The sequence below is a fragment of the Ceratotherium simum genome, chromosome 7 (assembly GCF_057802395.1).
Source record: "Ceratotherium simum simum isolate JZ-2026a chromosome 7, ASM5780239v1, whole genome shotgun sequence".
NCBI classification, from domain to species: Eukaryota; Metazoa; Chordata; class Mammalia; order Perissodactyla; family Rhinocerotidae; genus Ceratotherium; species Ceratotherium simum.
In genome coordinates this window covers 31,028,464-31,050,305 of record NC_141906.1, presented here as the reverse complement: position 1 = coordinate 31,050,305, position 21,842 = coordinate 31,028,464, and the positions used below count along the sequence as shown (strand labels likewise).

General features: G+C 41.4%; 1 long non-coding RNA gene across 1 annotated transcript in view; it reads right to left on the bottom strand.

Moving 5' to 3' along the window:
• LOC147916630 (uncharacterized) overlaps window positions 1-21,842 on the bottom strand; it is a 48,973-nt gene that overhangs the window by 6,443 nt on the left and 20,688 nt on the right. The window contains exon 2 of the long non-coding RNA XR_015552692.1: window positions 3,510-3,664. This is a non-coding gene — a long non-coding RNA (uncharacterized LOC147916630). The remainder of the gene's footprint in view (window positions 1-3,509; window positions 3,665-21,842) is intronic.

Below are 21,842 nucleotides of genomic sequence, written 5' to 3'. Positions count from 1 at the left end.
ACATTCACTGAATAAGAACCAGCCACTAGAGGGCCCAGCACTCCAGGTCTATAGCTCTGCTGCTACTTTAGAGCAAGATTCTAATTGTGCCCTTGATCTGGTAGACACCCGGGATAATTGTCTGCACTAGTGGAAAAAATTATTGGCCCAACACTTTCTTCCTCTACCTATTCCATGGACATCAGTGTCTGAGCCTGTTCCAATACCTGTCACCAAGCCCTCTGTGCCATTACATATAAACGTAAATAAATATTTATCCCATAAATCAAGGCTTCCAAAGCCTGTGTTTTTGACACCCACTGCTCTCATTGTTCCCAAGATGTTCAGAAGATCAGAAATGTGGAATTCCAAACAGTTGGTTGCGACAATGCTCACCCAAAAATGGAGAGAATCAGCAACATAATCTGTCTAGTCCTGTCACTTTCCCACCCTCTCCGCTTCCTCAGTTTGCAGTAAAGATAAGACATACAGGCTTAGACGTGAAATATAGTGGCCAAGGGAGAAAGGGTCATATGAGTCTTCACAGAAGATGAAAATGTTTGAGAACATTGTATAAATTGAATGAATTAAATCAACAATTTTTCTGCTGGGGACTTAGTAAAAAGACTTAAAGAAAATTTCCCTCTGTACCCTTTTTGGATGGGCAGTTACTCCTTTGTAGGTTGGGTGGCTTTCTTTTTTTTTCTTTTTTTTTGTGAGGAGATCAGCCCTGTGCTAACATCTGCCAATCCTCCTCTTTTTTTGCTGAGGAAGACCAGCCCTGGGCTAACATCCGTGCCCATCTTCCTCCACTTTATACGGGACGCCGCCACAGCATGGCTTGCCAAGCAGTGCATTGGTGCACGCCCGGGATCCGAACCGGCGAACCCCGGGCCGCCACAGCAGAGCGCACCCACTTAACGGCTTGCACCACCAGGCCAGCCCCGTTGGGTGGCTTTCTTTACCTGGGGGAGAAAACATTTAGAGGTCTCTGGTTCCAACATACACATTCTTGAAAGGGGAGAGCTGGATTGTTTGGGAGGGGGGACACTCTGAAGATCAAAGGGAGCGGAGTTGGGCTCTACAAAGCAGGAGGATGGAGCGGGGGTAGGGCCTGCAGTTGGCACTCTCCCCGTGTCTCTGGCAGTGATGACTACAAGGACACCTGGGGAATGAACACAAGCCATGGCTTTGGGAACCTTACAGGAATTCTTGGTGGCCAGATTTAGAATGGAAGGAGTAGATGCCTTGAGCAACTGGGCCAGATATGTCTGACTGGAACACACCTGCTTGGACAATGAGCCACAACTACAATGGACTGAGGACAGTTCCCCAGGTTTTCTAGATTGGATAAGCCCTGGGGTTTTTGCATCCCCACAAAAGCTCTGAAATTGGATGTCCCACCAACCTGGCAGGTGGGGGTGAAGCTAAATTTAATTTGATGTGAATTAGAAAAATAAAATTTTAATTTGATTTGATTTAGAAAAATAGTAAAGAAATCTAATGTTCTTGCCCTTGTTATTGGCCAGATCAAATGGTTCCAATGCTTGAAGCTCTGATATCACAACAGCAGATCTAGCCTGGACAGTTAATGAAAGAATAGTAATAATCTTTTGAGGGATTATCATAGGGTAGGCAACGAATTATTTCATTTAATCCTCACAACACACCTATGAGGTAGACCAAGACAGAGAAGTGAGGTGGGCTGTCCCAGGTCACATGACTAGTAAATGGCAGAACCAGTTTTGTTGGACTCTGTGTCTAGCTTCTATAGCCATTCATTACCGGTCATCTAGACATTCATTCACTGACATCTAGTCCATCACTAATTCATTTAGCCACTCAGAAGGTAAATAGGATTAATACAGTTATTCTGCTACTTGAAAGGTGAGATAGATCTAGCAGTAGTTTGAAGAACAAAAGAATCTTAATATCATAGAATGTTTGCACTGGTAGCTGGTCTAGTGGAGAAGAACAAAAGCTTTAGAGCCAAATGGATTAGATTGGAATCCTGGCTCTGCTATTCATTCTCTGTGTGCCCTTGAGCAAGTTATTTAACCTTTTTCATTCTCAGCTTCCATATCTGTATATCACAAATAATAGTGCACATACATTCTCAATAGACTGATGTGAAGATTAGAGATACATACACTGTTGGTGGGAGTGCAAACTGGTGCAGCCACTATGGAAAACAGTATGGAGAGTCCTCAAAAAATCAAGGATAGAACTACCATATGATCCAGCTATCCCACTGCTGGGTATTTATCCAAAGAACTTGAAAACACCAATGCGTAAAGATACATGCACCCCTGTGTTCATTGCAGCGTTATTCACAATAGCCAAGACTTGGAAGCAACCTAAGTGCCCATCAAGGGATGAATGGATAAAGAAGATGTGGTATATATACACAATGGAATACTACTCAGCCATAAGAAGCAATGAAATCCAGCCATTTGTGACAACATGGATGGACATTGAGGGTATTATGCAAAGTGAAATAAGTCAGAGGGAGAAGGTCAAATAAAGTATGATTTCCTTCATTAAGTAGTAGATAATAACAACAATAAACAAACACATAGAGACAGAGATTGGATTGGGGGTTACTAGAGGGGAAGAGGGGAGGGAGGAGGGTGAAAGGGATAATTTGGCACATGTGTGTGGTGATGGGTTGTAATTAGTATTTGGGTGGTGAACATGATATAATCTATGCAGAAATAGAAGTATAATGATGTACACCTGAAATTTATACAATGTTATAAACCAATGTTACTGCAATAAACAAAAAATTTAAAAAAAAAGAAGCATTATGAAAGATAAAAAAGAAATAAATAAAATAAAACATAAATTGTTAAAAATAAATAAATAAATAAAGGGTCAGATAGTAAAAAAAAAAAAAGATTAGAGATAAAAACTACCTATCTATCTATCTATCTACCTACCTATCTGTCTACCTACACAGACCAGCTAGATAACTTGCAGGGCCCGGTGCAAAATGAAAATGCAGGGCTCCTTGTTTAAAAATTAAGAATTGCAAGATGGTGACAGCAGAGGATTAAACCAAGCATGGGGCCCTTTTAAACCTGAATCCCAGATGGCACACTAGTGCCTGTCATAGAGTAAGTATGCAATAAATAATAGTCCTTTTTTTCTCTCTAGATCTTTGATTCTAACCCTCTCCTTTTGCAGATGAGGAAAATGAAGTCCAAAGAAGAGTGAAAAATGCAAGTTAGTGGCAAAGCCAGGATCACAACCCAGATTCTTCTGTTCCCAGTCAATAGTCTTTACCTCATCATTTCCCAAGTGTGTTCTGGATGATGATAACTGATATTCCATGAACAAAAAGTTTCCACCAACAAGCAAGTTTACAAAACATTGGATTAACGTTAAATAGACATCTTTTGCAGAGCTCCTCAGAGACTTTTCTATGTGCAACATGAATCTCCAAGACAAGGATATAATATGGAACATTCCCCAAAGTATTGATATGGAATCCTTTTCCAAGAGCATATAAAGTATCTCTTAGAACTCACTCAGAAATTCTGCTGTATACGTTGCTGCAGGGCACTGGAAGTTTCCATGGGTTTTGATCTGTGGGGTGTGGTGGTTCTCATTCTAAATTAGAAGCAAACATCTTCCTTCCATTAGGCCTTTCTGTCAGCATCTTTGCCCCGGCTGACGTGTGAGCCTAAGGATATAAAAATAATGAAAACCAGACTCCAGGAAGAGCATACTTGTTTAGAGTCACCCAGTTGCATCCAAAAGGCAGATGCAATCTGTCCCCCTCCCAGGAGTAGGAATATAGAGACAAAACATACACTATGACCCCCAAATTCTTTCCATTCTGAGTAATTTGCTCACAGCCATCACATTACAAAAGTAACAGCAAAAGTCCCATATAAAGGCACACAAGAAGCCAGGAAATCATGATTCTTATCTTAGCTCCTCCAATTATTAGCCATTTGACCTAGACTGGTTAATTCATTTACTCATCCTCTAACTTTTATTGAAAACCTTTTTGCATCAAATTAACCTCTCGCTTATTTGAACTACCATACATTTACATTTCATCTGTAGCACTCCTCCTCCCAGGCCCTTGAGAATCTCTGTGGAACATAGTTTGAGAACCAGCAGACTAGATGATCTTTATAGGTCCTTTTAGTTCTGATAGTCTGTTATTCAAATTTGTATATAGCCTTGCAAGCTCTTGTCTCTGCCTCTTAATAAAGGACCCTAGCTCCTTGAGAAATGCTCCTCTTAATTTTTGGGAGACCCAGAGAGTGATTCTCACATGCTATGTGGTTGAGATGCCAGGTGACACTGACCCTTCCGTGGTCCCCAGTACACAGGACCCGGTACATGGATTGTGCAGAGGGGAGAATACCTTTCTCCCCACATCATGTTATACTTTGTCACATGGGCTTCCAATAGGTATTATTTATGCCCTTTGACTCAGTTTTTAGTAAGGCAGCTCTTCTCCAGTTTGCTGATTCCTCCTCACCCCCATTCCTCTCCACAAATTACTAAGCATGAGCCAATGGTGAGGGTAGAGGTAGGTCTGCAGCAAGGCCAGGGAACAAATCTGCATGATAAACCTAATGTTGAACTTAGAATCATTCTTCTTTGATTTTGAAGATTCTGTTACTGGACCCACATTGCTTGTCTCCTCAATTTCCTTAGGACAAACTCCCTCCCAGGAGAGACCTAAAGCCCTCATGAAAAATAGACTTTTGGTGAGTTGGGCCGTCTAGGTTGGAAGTGCCTGTTGGGTCCTCCAGGCAGTGGATGCCAAGATGGAGTAAGAAGTGCAAGAGATTTATTGAGGGAAACACCTGTGAAGGACAAAGAGGTGAGGGAACAGGAGTAGGTGGGAGAGCCTCAGACTGTGATGCAGTTCTGACACCTGTGAGAGGAGGAAGGAAGGAGGAGCGGGCAGGAGACGGCTCAGACTTCAATGCAGCTCTGAGCAAGTCTCAGCCGGGCTAATGGGGAGCAGCAGAGCACAGACTGCCCATTAGAGGAGCCTCATGTTGGGCAGGAATGGCCTGGCTGTGGCTTGTGTGCAGTGTTCAGTCATTGACAGGGAGAAGGACAGGGAGAGCATGATCATGGTATAAACACTGATTCTGAAGAATGCTGCAGCCAGAGGCTGTCAGCTAACTACACTCCTCCCAGTAGGCTCTCCGTGTGGGAGATCTGAGCAGTGTACTCCCCGTGCCTGCCACACTGGACATGCCCACACCGTGTGAATTCAAAAAGTGAACATAATTCAAGCTTAAACTGAGGCCTATTTTGCATATTTATTACAAATATTTGTTGAGCCTGTAAAAGGTATTGCACTCAGCACTACAGCAACCCCGCCCTCTCCCAGGGAATGACTGAGTCTGGGAAGGTTTCAGATAGTCGGGAGAGTTTTTATTACCATTATCATCAACAATAGGCATGTTTTCATAGCCTCTATTGTATATTAATATTGTGTCAAGCTTAGTAAGTACAAAAGAGAACAATCTTTAGGGAGTTCAAGGTAGTTTGCAATAAAATATCCCTCACCCTTCAGAAGCTCAGAGGAGACTTCTGAAGACTTTCCTCATGCCAATCACTGGATGCTTCAAGGAGGAAGGAGTCTTTTAGTAGAATTGGCCTTGGAGGTTACCAGAGAGACCTTGAAACTGATCTGGCAGCCAACAGGGTGGCACAAGCTCACACTCCACCCCCAGTACCCTGCCAGCCAAGATTCAGGATTTGCTGAGAGGCAGGCCCGACACCTGTTGTGGCTCCTGGATCAGAGTCAAAATTTGAGAGGGAAAAAGGAGGGAAGTCGAAGGAACTGGGAAAGAGGGATTTGTCACTAGAGAGATAAGACAGCAGGCTTTTTAAAACCATGCCAAAATTCATTCCAACCTAATCACCCGGCAAAAGAGAGCGTGTCAGCCGTGGCAAAAACGCTTTGATATGACACCTAAGCTCTGTCTCTAACTCCCTAGCTGACCTTTGTCACTCAATGCCCTCTGGGCCTGTGCTCCTTGGCTGTAATCTGCAGAGCTAGGCCAGACATTCTAAAGTTCTTCCATTTGAACAGTATAAGATTCTAGCAGCTTCCCTAAAATAATCCTGGAAGAGCCTGCCAAGAGGCATGAAAGAGAGGAGGCGTAGGATGAAAAGCATTTCCAGTGAACCCAGGAATAATATAGTATAATGTAATATAACATAACACAACACAATGTAACATAACACAACACAATGTAACATAACATAACATCATAAGCATTAATGATAGGCAAGAGAATATAGTAATGGGGACTGGTAACATCTCTAAGTTGAGCTAATTTCATGATCAAGACACCCAGGGCATCGAAATGTGACTCTGTTCTATCTTATATAGGGTGCAGATGATCCGGGAAGGAAAATAGTTCCACCTGTCAGCTGGTTCTAAAAGATCTGAGATTCATATACATTCTGTCAACACAGGAACCCCCAATGTTACCAAAGCCAAGAGGACCGAGCTGTCCCCGTCCTTCACCACACCCTCTTCCAGTTTTCTCTTGTAAAAACAAAGCATTTCTACTCTCTTTTAAGTTTGCGTTTGCTGTTTATTTTCACCTAGATAAGAATGCCGGGAGGGGACAGCACACTGTGGGATTTCTCCCAGACCTAATATTTTAGGATTCTAAGAACAACAGGGTTCCATGCTCCCCTCTCATTTATTTCTCCTATTGAGCTAAGAAAACACCAGTTAAAAAACAACGAAAAAAAACCCGCAGTCAAGGGAACGGCATAATTAGCAGCCAATCAGGAGAAGGCTCCACAGTTCTGGCCTTCAGATACGGTATCTTCCAGGCTAGCCCCTCCCAGAGAGGATCAGGTTTTCTCTTGGGGTTCCTTCGTGTTTGAATTAAGCACCACTGAGGGCTATGGTCCAGAAACAAACTCTGAACCTAGTCTCTGGTAGACAAACAGGACTAGGGAGATTACATGACCTGCAGGGAGAAAAGGCTCTGGGCTTCCTGGGAGACCAGGTTACTGCGAAGGGAAAAGGGTGTGGTGTCCATGAGGACACAAGAGCAGCCACAGGAGGGCTGTGCTGCCTAAATAAATAATGACATGTTTGACAGCAGATCCAGTTCTTGGACATGCCAGGCCTACCGGTTGCGTGTCTGCTAACTCACTTTCGCCCTTTAGATCTCAGCCTAAATGTGATTTCCTCTGGGAAGCAGGATGCCGCACATAGTTGTGCAGGGTGCACACTGCACATACCGAGGGTGTGCCAATTGCAGCATAGATATTACAGATTTATACACTTTTATGACAACTTTCCTGCAGTTGGCAGTTAAGTCTTTTGAGGAAAGGGCACCTTTTTTTCTGATTCACAAAACGGCGCCACATGGGCTGGCAGTGACCCTGTTGAGAAGCCTTTCCTAACTCTCGTCGGGTTTAGTGCCCCTCTGCTCCGCTTCAGGAGGACCCTGTACTCCCCCTACCATCACATTTACCACCCTTTATTCTAATTGCCTGTTTACTGGTCTATATTCACACTGGATTATCAGTTTTGTTAGGGCAGAGACTGTGTCTCATTCAACACTGTACACTGGGAAAGAGAACGATGCTTGGCCCTAGCACAGGCTCAACAGTATTTGTTGAATGAATGAGCAACATATTCTGAGCCAGTCCAATGCTCTTGCCCAAGTGGACAGAGAGACTGGCATACTGGAAAGAGTACTAGCCACATCCTGGGTTCAAGACCTTGCTCTACCTCTCACAGACTAGGTGACTTTGGGCAAAATAGGGATAACCCTGCCCTGTCTACCACAAAGGGTCATTGTGAGGAGCAATTTAAAACTACCACTTGGTAAACTGTAAAAATACTAAACACATGAGAAGTAAAGGAATGTTCCAGGGGCCCAGGACCTGGAGTAGCCTTATATCTGAACATAGTACAAAGTCCCATCCAATAGAAAACTAAGGATTTCTAGGTCAGGCAACACTTTTTTGGTTACTAGGGACAGAAACCCAAAAATGTCAAAAGGCAAATTTATTGCTTCACATAACAAGGTGGAAGTTGCAGCTGGGCCTCCAGGACAACTGGAAATAGGCATAATAGTGCTACAAAGTACACTGCATTCTTATTCTCCTCAGCCTTCTCACCACTCCCACGCCCAAGCCTTCCTCTCTTGCCAGTCTGCAGACTACAGACTGGCTTCCTCCACACAGCAAGGGACATGGCTACCAATAGCTTCTGACTCCATCTCACAATTTTGCCATCTGAGAGGGACTGAGCCCCTTCTCTTAATTCCAATTTGCAAAATCTCCCTTTGCCCTGGCTTGAGTGACATATCCACCTCTGTGCCAAGGGTGAGGGATACTAGGATTTCTAGCCCCTACTGGAACCACAGGATTAGAGTGGGGGAATCAGAAGAAAGAATGGGTGCCAGGCAGACAAAACAATAGAGGTCCACCACAGTTTTCTGAAGATCATTCCCACACTGAGAACTGAAGTGCCGCCATTTGCAATCACTTAGCTTTGGTTTGGGTTCTGCTCCTCTAGGCTCATTTTTTCATATCCTTCTCTGAGTTCCTTATAACAGAAGGAGGAGAGCAGAAGGGTGACAAAAGTAGGGAGAGGGACAGGCAGCTAAGTAGAAATCACAGTCCACTTTCCTCTGCAAACCTTCAATAAATAAGCAGAGAAGCAAGCCACAAATCTGGAAAGGTTAGTTCCCTTTCTAGAACTGGTAGCTAGTGACTTCGCCTGCTCAACATCAGATCCTAAAATCCTCTGTGCTTTGGCCAGGTCGTGGCTCAAGTGACAATGTTACTGAAATGGAATACTATCCAGCTAGTCTCACCACTTTCACTTTCTGTTCTGTGGCATTCCTTTCTTGTCTCCTTTCAAGTAGTCTGACCCACGCTACTTACAGATGGAGAAACCAGTCTCAGAGAGGGAATATTTCTTAGCCAACATCACATACTAGAAGGGAGTTTATGGCCAAATCAAGATCAGACTCTATGTCATCTGACACTCGTTTTTCCCATTGTACTACCCTTTGTTTTTCTGCACATTAAGACCTGAAAGATGGGGGCCAGCCCCATGGCATAGTGGTTAAGTGTGCGCTCTCCGCTGCTGGCAGCCCAGGTTCAGATCCTGGGCGCGCACTGACGCACCGCTTGTCAGGCCACGCTGTGGCGGCGTCCCATATAAAGTGGAGGAAGATGGGCACAGATGTTAGCCCAGGGCCAGTCTTCCTCAGCAAAAAAGAGAAGGCTTGGCGTGGATGTTAGCTCAGGGCTGATCTTCCTCACACACACAAAAAAAGACCTGAAAGATGAGCTATCCCTTCATCTCACCTCCTTTCCCTTCTTTTGTCTCTCTGGGTCACTGACTAGCATGCCTTCTCTAGGTCAGTTTTCCCACATTACTGTTTAGTGACCCCTGGGCCCCAGTCAACTAGCTGTTGTCTTATCCTCAGCTGTCAGAAATGAAATTCTGATACCAGAGATCCCCCCTAATTATGCAGTATTCTCTTCCTACTCCTCAATCTGAACCCACCATTTAAAGCAGGCTAGTCTTGATGCGTGGCAAAATTTCAGGTATCATCTTGGCTAACTCCCACCTGTCTCTCAGATATCCATTTAGACCACTTTATTTCAGGAAGTGAAATATATTTTTTTATTTGGTCTGTTTCCCCAGTACAGGTCAGGAATAAGAACCTCTAGTACCCCACACTTCCCCCAACAAAAGGTCTATCACCCTGGACAATAACTGCCTGCTTACTTTGTCTCTACTCTCCACTCTACTGTAACTTCTACGAGAACAGAGAGTATTCCTGCTTCCCTGGACCATTATTTCCCCCAGGACCCAGCAAAGAGCCCAGCACATGGCAAATGCTGCACAAATATTTACTGAATGAATCGCTAGAACTCCTTGCCATGCTAACAACTGTTTATCCAACGTAGTTTCCCTTGCTCTAAGTCATTACAGTTACTTGACATGCCTAGAGCCTAGAGTAAATTCTTCCTTCCCCTCCCCATAATCTCTCTACAGTCTGCCTAAATCCTGTACTTCAATCAAAATGCACTTCTACTCTCATCTTTACAAAAATTTCCAAAATCACTAGCCTTCAATAATTGTCTATATTAGGAAATTCCAAAGTTCTGTGTCTAAATTAACTATTCTCAGGCTTTTCCCTATCCCCACAGAATAGCTTAGTAAAGTTACATGTTAAATGATTCATTGTTATGCACAATTTGTAATTTCTGGCTGGTTGGATGTAATTCTACCCCTTTCTCCCCAATTTAAGAAAGCATACTGGGATGTGAGTAAGATTGACTTTATTACCTTATAATCTGCTTTAATTTATTTTATATAGGTAAATCACTTGTAAAATTTGCTTCATTATTAGGAACAAATTACTTGCGATGCTTCACTGATCTAAATTCCTCATTTGGCACTAAGCACACGCTCTTTTATTTTTAAATCATTTTTAGGATATGCCTGTCTTTCCAACTAGATTAAAAATACTAATAAAACCAAGGACATTGCTATATATATACATATATGTATAAATATATGCGCATATATTTAATTTATCTTGTACTTATATCATAGTGCACTAAACATAATAGAAAGGCAATACAATATTTCCCAAACACTCCCTGTTGCGGTTTATATCAACAATGAGCATGAAGCAGCTTGGAACAGTGGGAAAGAAAACTGGATTTAGAAGCACAGGCTCCAAGCTAATATGCTGGCTCTGGGATTCTGGACCAAGAAGTTACTTATCCCTTGAGCTTCTCTGATACAATGGGAGAAAACATTGGATGAAGAGAATGGGGGCCCTTGGGTACTCAAAACTCATTTTCTTAGGCCAGTGGGTCTCAATGGTGGGGGTGTCACTTTTTACCAAAATACGCAGGCCTGATCCTTCCCTTCTCATACTCATTGATGTACCCTAGGATGGGAGGGCAAGAGAAAAAGAGATGTATTTGGGAAATGTTCTCCTGGTGAGAAATACAGTGTTAGACTCTGAGATTATTCAGTGTAGTTACCTCTAACAGCTTTGTGTAGTTGCAGGGAGAAAGCACCTTTCACAATATTTCCATGATTATTCTGATTACTGAGAGCTATTCTTATTAAATTGAACCCAGTTACTGTTTTCTCAAAGTAGAGTTCTCATCTCCAGGGGCTGGAGAGGGAAACACAGAGATTCATAGGTGTCCTAAGCTCTCTACAGTCTACTTACAAAACCCACCTTGTGAAATTCCTAACAATATAATCATTTCCTTCAATGCTTTCCTCCCTATCACAGTCTACTTATAAAAGGCCTTACACTGGTAAGAGTTCGCACAAAGTCTGGAAGATAGCACAACATATGTTTGCTGCTTGACTAATCTCCAGTTGCACACAGGGCTGCTCTCTCTGATAATTCACACTAACAGTTTGTTATGGTTATATTTACATCTAGCATAGTAGGAGACAGCAGAAGGTGCTTAATAAGTGCTTTTGAATTGACTAGAATGACCTGTACATCTTCGTTCTTTTTCAGGGCAGTGGGGAAAACCCTCTAACTTAATCCAACCTATGGCTCTCAGTAGCTCAGAGAGAAGTCTCTTGTGAAAAGGGAAGAGGATAAAACCTTAGGGAGGTTGTTAGCAATTTAGCATTGCTGAGTCAGGTGAGAGCATTTAATTTGCTCACTAAAGAGAACAACATGTGGGGCCGGCCCGGTGGCACAGAGGTTAAGTGCGCGCGCTCCACTTCGGCTGCCCAGGGTTCACAGGTTCGGATCCCAGGCGCATACTGATGCACCGCTTGTTAAGCCATGCTGTAGCGGTATCCCATTATAAAGTAGAGGAAGATGGGCACAGATGTTAGCCCACGGCCAATCTTCCTCAGCAAAACAGAGGAGGATTGGCTTCGGATGTTAGCTTAGGGTTAGTCCTCCTCACAGGAAAAAAAAAAAAAAGAGAGAGAGAGCAACATGATCTCCAGGGTATGGCAAGAACAAAGCTTCTGCTAATAAAGCACCCTCACATTTGTTTAGCCTTTATAGGGTACAAAGTGCTTTCATATCTCTCATCTCATTTGAGCTCCCAGCAACCTTGTCAGGCAGATGTTATTCATCTTAATTTTACAGAAGCAGAAGTTAAGGTTTAGATGGCTTATGTGACATGCCCAAAGTCACACAGCTAGGACACGGCAGAGGGAACTAGTACAAAGATAGTCCTAGTTGTATTTATCAGGGCTTTTTCGAAACAAGAAAGAAACTTAAAATAGTTTAAGCAGGAAATAAATTTTTCGCTTAGATAGCTGGGAAGCAGGTATAGAAGATATTGTGGTTATCTCCCCAATATGTTTCCTTTTCTCTTGGTATCTCCCCTAATTGTTGTTCATTACCGACTCTCCCCATCTATCCCTAGTGTGGAGCTCATGTGCTCTTGGGGGAACTGACCCACCCCTGATTCAAGAAGGGCTTACCCTCAGGTTTCCACTAATCAGCATAATCCCACCTCCTGGCCACAGTTATTGGTTCAAGGATGGGCATGTGACACTATATGGACCAATGAGAAGCAAGGAGAGGTTTGCTGAGAGTTTTGGGGAAAGAATTTCCTGAGAAACCATCTGGAAACAACTGTCTCCACCAGATGTGAGGAGAATGGATACAACGGCCTTTTTACAACTATGTAGAAAACCAGCCTTAGAATGAAGCTGACACTGTGGATGGCAAACAGGGTGTTTGATAAAATTGTTGAACTACTAGATCAACTAATTCGGAAGCACAACTATCTCTGAACTTTGTAGTTTCATGAGCCATGCGCTACCTTAGTATACTTCTTGGCAAATAACAGAAAACTCAACTCAAATTGGTCTAGACACTGAAGGGCTCCTGTTCCTTGCCTGTTTGCCATGGAGTATTCTCAGTTACCTGAGGGAATGGAAGGAAGCACTGCAGAAACAAGGGCTTCAGGGATTGGAATTCAGATCTCCAAGGCACCAGGGCTTACCCTCTTCATCTTGCACTCTCCTTCTCTTCTCCTGCAGACATGCCTTTTCCACTAGGTGGCAAGTAAATGATTACCTGCTACCTCAGTGTATCAGAGAGAGTGCTGACAGAAAATAGAGGCTTTTCAGATTGAGTAATCTGAGGAGAGTTTAATAAAGCGATTATGTACAAAGATATGGGTAGAAATACCACAAAGGATAATGTAGTGCCCCAGGGCTAGAAACAGCCTTGCCGGGAGATGTTAACCTCTTTGAAACCTGAAGGGATGGGGGGAGGTAGCAGTTACTGGAATCAGAGACCAAAAGGGCTATGTGGAGAGGGTGCCCTGACTTGAGTTGTGTCCAGGGATAAATCAAATTGCATATCAACATTAATCTCCTCCTTCCTCCAGTTACCTGCTGGTGCTTCCCACTGGCCAACCAGACTGGAAGCAGAAGAGAAGGAAGCCTGTGGATGTACTCCATACAGGGCAACCTGCTGAGGCAGAGTGGGCTGTAGAAGGATGGAGGGTAGATCTAGAGGAGCATATGGGAGACATCCGGTACACTACGGTTAACAGCCTCTGCAGAATGAAGCATTTCTTTTTCACATCATCCGAAAGTCAACACCAGTGAAAGGATTCTGGCCTTATTTGGGACAGTGGCTCACTTCTTGGACCAACTATATAAACATACAAATAATTCCTTACTCTCAACAAATACCATATAGAGTTGACCTTGGAAGAGTATATTGGAGAGAGGTTTATTATAAAACATAAATATCACCATGAATGGGCAGAATATTTAGATCTTATCTGGTTTTCCATTGACCTTTTTAATTTATGAAGCTAAATACAAGGCTAGGGCCATCATAAAGCAGCTCAGATCCATGTAGCAGTTTATGATGGGCAATCACAATATTATTTTTATTACTAGATTATAACATTTTTATCACTGTTAAAACAAAGTATTATTATTTTTATTAAATTATAGCTTAATGGTTAGAAGCAAGATCTTTGCTCACAACTGCAAAAACTGAAAACAACTTAAATTTTCTTATGTTCTCACAATGGAATATTAATCAGGAATGAAAATAAAGTGACAACAAAATTTTAGTATCATAGAAAATCCCAGAAGATAACATAGATTATTAAAATATTTTTATAAGATAACATAGATTATTAAAATATTTTTATAAAAATAAGTAAAACAAACAATGTATGTGATAAAATACCCCCTCCCCAAAAGTGATGATAAGAGCAAAATTCAAGAGGGTGGGTGTCTTTGAGGGGAAGGCAAGGGGATAAGATAGGGATGGAGAACACAGGAATATGTAAGTTATTTGTTCTTAGCTTAGGTGGTAGGTTCATGGATGTGCATTTTAATAGTACAGATAAATAAATGGAAATAAATGAATAAGAGGGCTCTGCACCGGACCAACGATGACTACGTATCATAAACCAAGGATTATATTTAATCATACTCTCTACTTAGGAACAACATTCTTCACCAAGAATAATGCTCATAACAGCTTTATTTGTAATAGTGAAAAACTGAAAACAACCCAAATGTCCAACCCAAATAGCACCAACTGAAGTTAGTGAATGGTTAAACAAACTACACATCCATACAGTAGAATACTACTCAGCAATAAAAAGGAACAAACCCAGTGACAAACACAATAACCTAGATGGAAATCAAGGGCATTATGCTTAGTCTAAAAAGTTAATTTCAAAAGGCTATTTACCACTTGACTCCATTTAATAATATTCTTTTTTTTTTTTTTTTGTGAAGAAGATCAGCCCTGTGCTAACATCTGCCAATCCTCCTCTTTTTTTTGCTGAGGAAGACTGGCCCTGGGCTAACATCTGTGCCCTTTTTCTCCACTTTATATGGGACGCCACCACAGCATGGCTTGCCAAGCAGTGCGTTGGTGTGCACCCGGGATCCGAACCGGCGAACCCCGGGACGCCACAGCGGAGCGTGCGCACTTAACTGCTTGTGCCACCAGGCCAGCCCCATAATAATATTCTTGAAATGACAAAACTATAGACGTAGAGAACAAATTAGTGCTTGCCAGGACCATGACAGGGTGGGGTGGGAATATAAAGAGGCAGCACTAGGGAGTTCTCTTGCGGTCATGGAACAGATTTGCATCTTGAATGTGGTGGTGGTTACACTAATGAACACATGGGATAAAACTGCATAGAACTATACATACACACACACCAAAAACCAGCACATTATAAAGATACAGTTTTCTAAGCATATTGGTACAGACACATGAATGGACAAAAAGATCATTGGAATAGAAAAGAGAGACCAGTTATGGATCCAAATACATATAGAAATTAAGTATCTGATAAGATGACTTTTCAAATCAGTGACAAGAAAGATGGATTATTTAATAAAAATTGTTTGTCCTAAATAGATCAAAGATATGTATAAATAAAAAAAGCAAAATAGTTAGTGCTAGGAGAAAGCATGGGATAATTTTTCTTAAATAATCAAAGATAAAACTAGAAAAGATAAAAGAATATTTATATAGATGGTTACATAAAAATTAAAAATAACACACAGTAAATAATAAAGTCAAAAGATAAATGATAAGCTGTAAAAAATGTTTGCAAGACATATGACAGACAAAAAATTGATTTCCTTAATATATAAAGAGCTCTTACAATAAGAAAGAGACAACCAATTTAAAATTGGGAAAAGACAGGAACAGAAGTTAATAACAATAACAAACTAAAAAATGGCCGCAAAATACATAATATGATGTGCAATCTCACAATTTTAAAGATATAAAGTAAAATAAAAAACTTTTTAAAAGTTTCATAATAAATTGTATTGGCCAAGGTTTAAGGAGGAAAAAAATGAATTAATTGACATCTTAGAAGGCCAGAGACCCTAAATCTTACAGGTAATTATTTCATTCAGATGTTTATTCATTCAACAACTCACAATACTTAGCATCTACATGTTCCAGGCATTCTTGGTGCTGAATATGCAGCAGTAAACAAAATAGATAAAAACCTGTCCTTCTGAAGCTCACATTCATTCAGATAAGGAAAAGGGGGGCATGCTGGGAGCAAGCTTTATATGAAGAGAGGAGTAAGATGGGGGAGACAAGGATAAATTTTACCTACTTTACATCTCTACTTAGGAATCTCCTCCCTCTCAATTGTCTGGCAATATCCTACCCATTTACTTCATGGTTCATCTCTAATGAATCCTACCTCCTCCCTGATTACTTCCCACTCACCCTAAATTGTAAAAAATACTTTTTAAAATTATTAAACAGCATGTAACGTAATGTTATTTTTTACATTTCCTGCAATGTGTACAATTGTGCCTTGGACACATCAGGTGTTTGGTAAATGAATAAATGAATTTTTGTCAAAGGCAGCATATGAAATATATAAGCAATGGAGCTGTTATGAGAGCAAGCAGATGGCTTGCAGGGTGGGGGCAGGAGAACAGAGGACCAGGTTGCTGCTCCAAGATGCAAAATATACCTCACATTAACTGCACAATAAATGTGAATCATCAATACTGTGTCAGCAAATACAAAATCACTTTTAATAGGCCATAATGTAGCTAAAAGAAATGATGAAATACAGTAATGCAGTCCAACATGCACGTCCATTTTTGTTTGACTATTTGAAAACAAAGTATTAATAGGTAAGGCTATAAACACAATGAAAATATATTTAATTAATAGCTAAATAAAAATACTATAGAGTCAAAGAGTTACTTTTTAGGCTTTTCACTACCCTAACTTTAATTAACTAAAACTCTTTTGAAGTAGAAGCTATTTAGTCTTTTTGAAATAAAACATTTTCCCCAATGCTATTATTATAAAGCTGGAACACAACATCCTTGCCCTAACATGTCATAAAAGCCACTTCTTTTGTGTATACCTGTAATTCAAGCATGCAGTAAAGGGAGATTGGAGAACATTCAGGAATAAAAACTAAGAACAAGCAGAAAAGAAACATAATAAAAAGCCAGGATTAAAATGTTCAAATGACAAGGTGCTGAGACCCTTAACGAATGCACTTTTCAAAGGTTATACATCAAACTCCCTTTTCACCAACAGGAAGTCAGGGAAATAGAGGAAGTAACACAAAAGGTAGATTTAGATAAAGACATGACATAATTCAAGTCAGTGATTCATTAGAAAATAGTTCCTGAGGATCAAATGACTCATCATCAATTTTAAGCAGTAAAATTTTCCAACTTATTTTGGGGAACAAGTACATTGCTCTACCCCTACTTGGAATCAGTATTGCAATAAATAAAAATATAAAAAATATCTTTTAGAAAAGTTTTTAAACAAAAAATGAAGGAGTGGTTCTACATCTGCGGTGGGTGGAAACCAGAATCGATTCTGAAACTGTTCCTATGGCAGCTGGTGCCCAAGAGGTGGCTGTGCCCAGGGCAGAGGTTGACAGAATGAACTGCCAAGAAGGGCATCCTGTGTGAGGAGTGGTCTTTCCCAATATGTACCAAATTCAGCCAGATCCAACTTGGGAACAACAGCCCTCTTCTAAGTCAGTCTCAGCTTGCCAGTTGTCGGTACCTATCCCTGGCAGGAGACGATGTTCCCCAACACCCCTTGGCTGCTCCAAGAGTTGGGGACTAGCTAGCTTCTGCACTTTGGAGAGGACCTGCCAAGGCCAGCTGCTGCTACTCTGCCACCAAGTCCCTTCCCCTAAAGGCACCTCAGCAAGATAGGATCAAGCGGGTTTGTGTTCTTCTACTAAAGACACCCTGATAATAGGGAGTGGGACCAGGGGGGATTTTTGTTTTTTGTTTTTTGTGAGGAAGACCAGCCCTGAGCTAAGATCCAACGTCAATCGTCCTCTTTTTGCTGAGGAAGATTGGCCCTGGGCTAACATCTGTGCCCATCTTCCTCTACTTTATGTGGACGCCGCCACAGCATGGCTTGACAAGCTGCGCATCTGTGTGTGCCTGGGATCCAAACCTGCAAACCCCAGGCTGCCTAAGCGGAGCGCTCGCGCCTAACCGCTTGCACCACCGGGCCGGCCCCCAGGGGGTATTTTTATTTAGTTACTGATGAGATATATTTTCATTGTGTTACTTGCCTGGCTGATGGATTGGGTGGATCAGGCACTTATACTCTGGGGTGGACAAGGGCACAAAATCTGGGGTGGGTGCCACTGTGGCTACACAAAACTTTTCTGCCCCACTCGCCTTTATGTTCTCCATGTCTTACTTGTGTACTCTGCATTGCAATATCACTCAGCATCATCCCTCTCTTCCCAACAAGATAACATAAAATGCTCAGCACGGACAAACCACATAGCAGCCAGTACTCATTGTTCCCTGACCTGAATCCACGTTTCTACACCTGTCCCAACTCTTCCTCCTACTCTCAGTCCAGCAGTCAAAACAATCTTTCCTCACCCGAGCTTTCCAGTTGTCATGGTAACCAAAAGATGGATACAAAGAAAGAATCACATAGGAAAGCCAGATAGAAAATTTGAGCTATCCCCAGGTGTCTTGCTGAGACCACCTCATTTCTTTTCCTCTTGAATGCATCTAATAAATAAACGACAATCTTTGTGGTTAGTTTTGACTGTTTAGCTTGATTAGTTAAAGAAAGGGGAGGGGGAACTAGTTCAACTTGTTTTAAAGAGGCTTGTTGCCAACCTGTAAGGTTGGATTTGCTTTAATTGTCTCAGGTATTTTTTTTTTTCTCTCCCCAAAGCCCCAGTGCATGGTTATACATCCTAGTTGTAAGTTCTTCTACGGGAGTTACCGCCACAGCATGGCAACTGACAGATGGGTGGCATGGTTCTACACCTGGGAAATGAACCCGCGCCATGGAAGCCAGAGTGCTGAAATTTTACCACTAGATCTTCAGGGCTGGCTCTTGTCTCAGGTTTTTAAAGACCTCATGAAAAGATTTCAAAAGTGACTCACAAAGAAATTTAATGAAATTTCACTCATTTCAGACAAATAATATCCCATTTCTTGACAATAAAGCATGCTTTAAGTAAAAGCAGGTAGTCCGCAGAGCTCCATCCTTGCTTACTTTGTCTTGATTGAAATCAAACAGAAACAATTTCTCCAAGTGTTCCACGAGCACATATCATATAAAAACAGACTGCTCTTGGGACAGACTTTATACCAAATATTTGAAAAAGTACTTCATGAGGCCACTTATTATTTCCTCTAATATAAAAGTACACTCAAAAATAAGAATTGAGCACCTAGTAATTTCACATTAATTCATCTCTCTCTTGAGGTTCCTGTGGGAGATGTATGATGATTTGATGCCCTCCCTAGGAAATTTTGATGCCATAGTGCATTCAAGAGCTTAGGATAGTGTGGCCTCTCTGTCTCTTGCTCTCTCTTTTGGTGCGTAACTTTCTCTCTCCCTCTCTCCTTGTTATTTTTCCTATCTCTCCCTGTCTTTAGCAGATATTGTTGGAGCTTCTCCATGTGCCGCTTCTTCTTTTTCTCATGCCAGCAGAAATCCACTTCTGAGTAGATCCCATCTTCCTGCCCAAGGATCTCCAGCTCCAGCCCACTCCAGGAGGGAATTACGACTGATCTAAGGCATTCATGTGGTCCCATTCTCCTTGCCAGGGATTGATTTAGGCATGTATCTAATTTGGGCAATTATATGTGAGGATAAAGCTGCCCAGGACGTCTGGGACAGGTTTCTTAGGCTAATAAAAAGAGACACACAGTCCTTTTCTGTCCTTAGACATTATTGGGTCCAGATGTGATGGCTGGAAATGAAGTCGTCCCTTACAACTCTGAGGACAGGGTGACACATTGAGGATGGCCATTGAATGAATCAACCCTGATGTGGTCCCAATGCAGAACTTCTAGTTATGGGAAATTGTACCTTCCCCTATGGCTGTAACCAATTAAGTTAAGGTTTGTTGTTGTTTGCAGCTGAAACATCCTAACAAAATTTCTCACAAGTTTCTCATGGATAGCTAAGAAATGAACATACACTATCAATTTTCTATCCAATTTGTAATAAACATTACTGATAGAAATAATTAACATCAGAATAAAATTGACAATGGCTAAAATTACACACAGTAAAGTTTGTTATTTTTGAGAATCAAATCTTTGCAGGATTTACCTATCTCACTTTTTTATTGTGGAAAAATTCAAGATATTCAAAAGTATAGAAACTAGTGTAATGAAGTCTCATATACTGATCACTTAGCTTTAACAATTATCAACTCAAAGTCAATTTTGTTTCATCTACACCGTCACCCACTTTTCCTACCTCCAGAATATTTTGAGGCAAACCCAAGACCTCATATTATTTCATTAGGAAATACCTTTAAGATTAGCAAGTATCTCTAAGAGATAAGGACTCTTAAAAACATAACTAAAGGGGCCGGCCCCAGGGCTTAGCAGTTAAGTGCGCATGCTCTGCTACTGGCGGCCTGGGTTCAGATCCCCAGCGCACACCGACACACCGCTTATCTGGCCATGCTGAGGCGGCGTCCCCCATACAGCAACTAGAAGGATGTGCAACTATGACATACAACTATCTACTGGGGCTTTGGGGAGAAAAAGGGAAAAAAAGGAGGAGGATTGGCAATAGATGTTAGCTCAGGGCTGGTCTTCCTCAGCAAAAAGAGGAGGATTGGCATGGATGTTAGCTCAGGGCTGATCTTCCTCACACAAAAAAACATATATATATAACTAAAATAGAATTATCATACCTAAGAATTAATTAGTATTATCATTAAATATCCTGTTAATGTTCAAATTTCCCAGGTTGTTTCATAATTTTGTTTGATGGTTGATTTGTCCAAATCAGGATCAAACAGGTGCACAGATTGCATTTGATTGACATGTTTCTTAAGTCTCTGTTAATCTGTAGTTTCTCTCTCCCTATTTTTTCTTTATAATTTATTTGTTTCTCAAAAAAATTACATTAAAAAATATCTACACCAGAAAAATCAGATTTTGTGGAAATAATGGCCACAAAAGAAAATGCACGATGGCAGAAGTTATGGAGACATTTGATATGGACAAAAACTGATCAATGAATCAAATCTTTGTTGCAAAATGTAAAGAGAGAATTTCTTTAAAAAAATAATTTTAGAAAAAATGAAAATAGAGGAAAAGTGGAAATAAATAGCTTAAAATAGGGGCTTGCCTGGTGGCACAAGTGGTTAAGTGCGCACACTCCACTGCGGCGGCCCGGGGTTGGCCAGTTCGGATCCTGGGCGTGCACCGACGCACTGCTTGTCGAGCCATGCTGTGGCAGCATCCCATATAAAGTAGAGGAAGATGGGCACGGATGTTAGCTCAGGGCCAATCTTCCTCAGCAAAAAGAGGAGGATTGGCATCAGATGTTAGCTCAGGGCTGATCTTCTTCACAAAAAAAAAAAAAGCTTAAAATACAAAATTTATCATGGCATTAAATCAATTTGATAGAATTTACTCTATAAAATATTTTCTTAATGGAAATTCATCAATATTGACCTAATTCTGATGAGGTTATTTATACTCAAAATGTCCTCATGGTTGAAATAGTAGTGTTAGAATAGTATTAAAATAATGAAGTCAGAATACTTAATACTTGTCTATGAGATATCTAAGTGGAAATACTTGATAGGGTTGGCAAGTTAGAAGAGAGACAAAAGCTGATATCATTGGCTTTAGAAACATCATCAATTAACTCATAATTGAAGCCACAGGAGAATAAAAAATCACCCAGGATAAATGTGAAAATTAAGAAAAGGGCTTCCAAAAGAACCCAGGGGCTGGCCCCAAGGCCTAGTGGTTAGGTTCGACGTGCTCCCCTTTGGTGGCCCAGGTTCAGTTTTCGGGCGTGGACCTATACCGTTCGTCCAAGGCCATGCCGTGGCAGTGACCT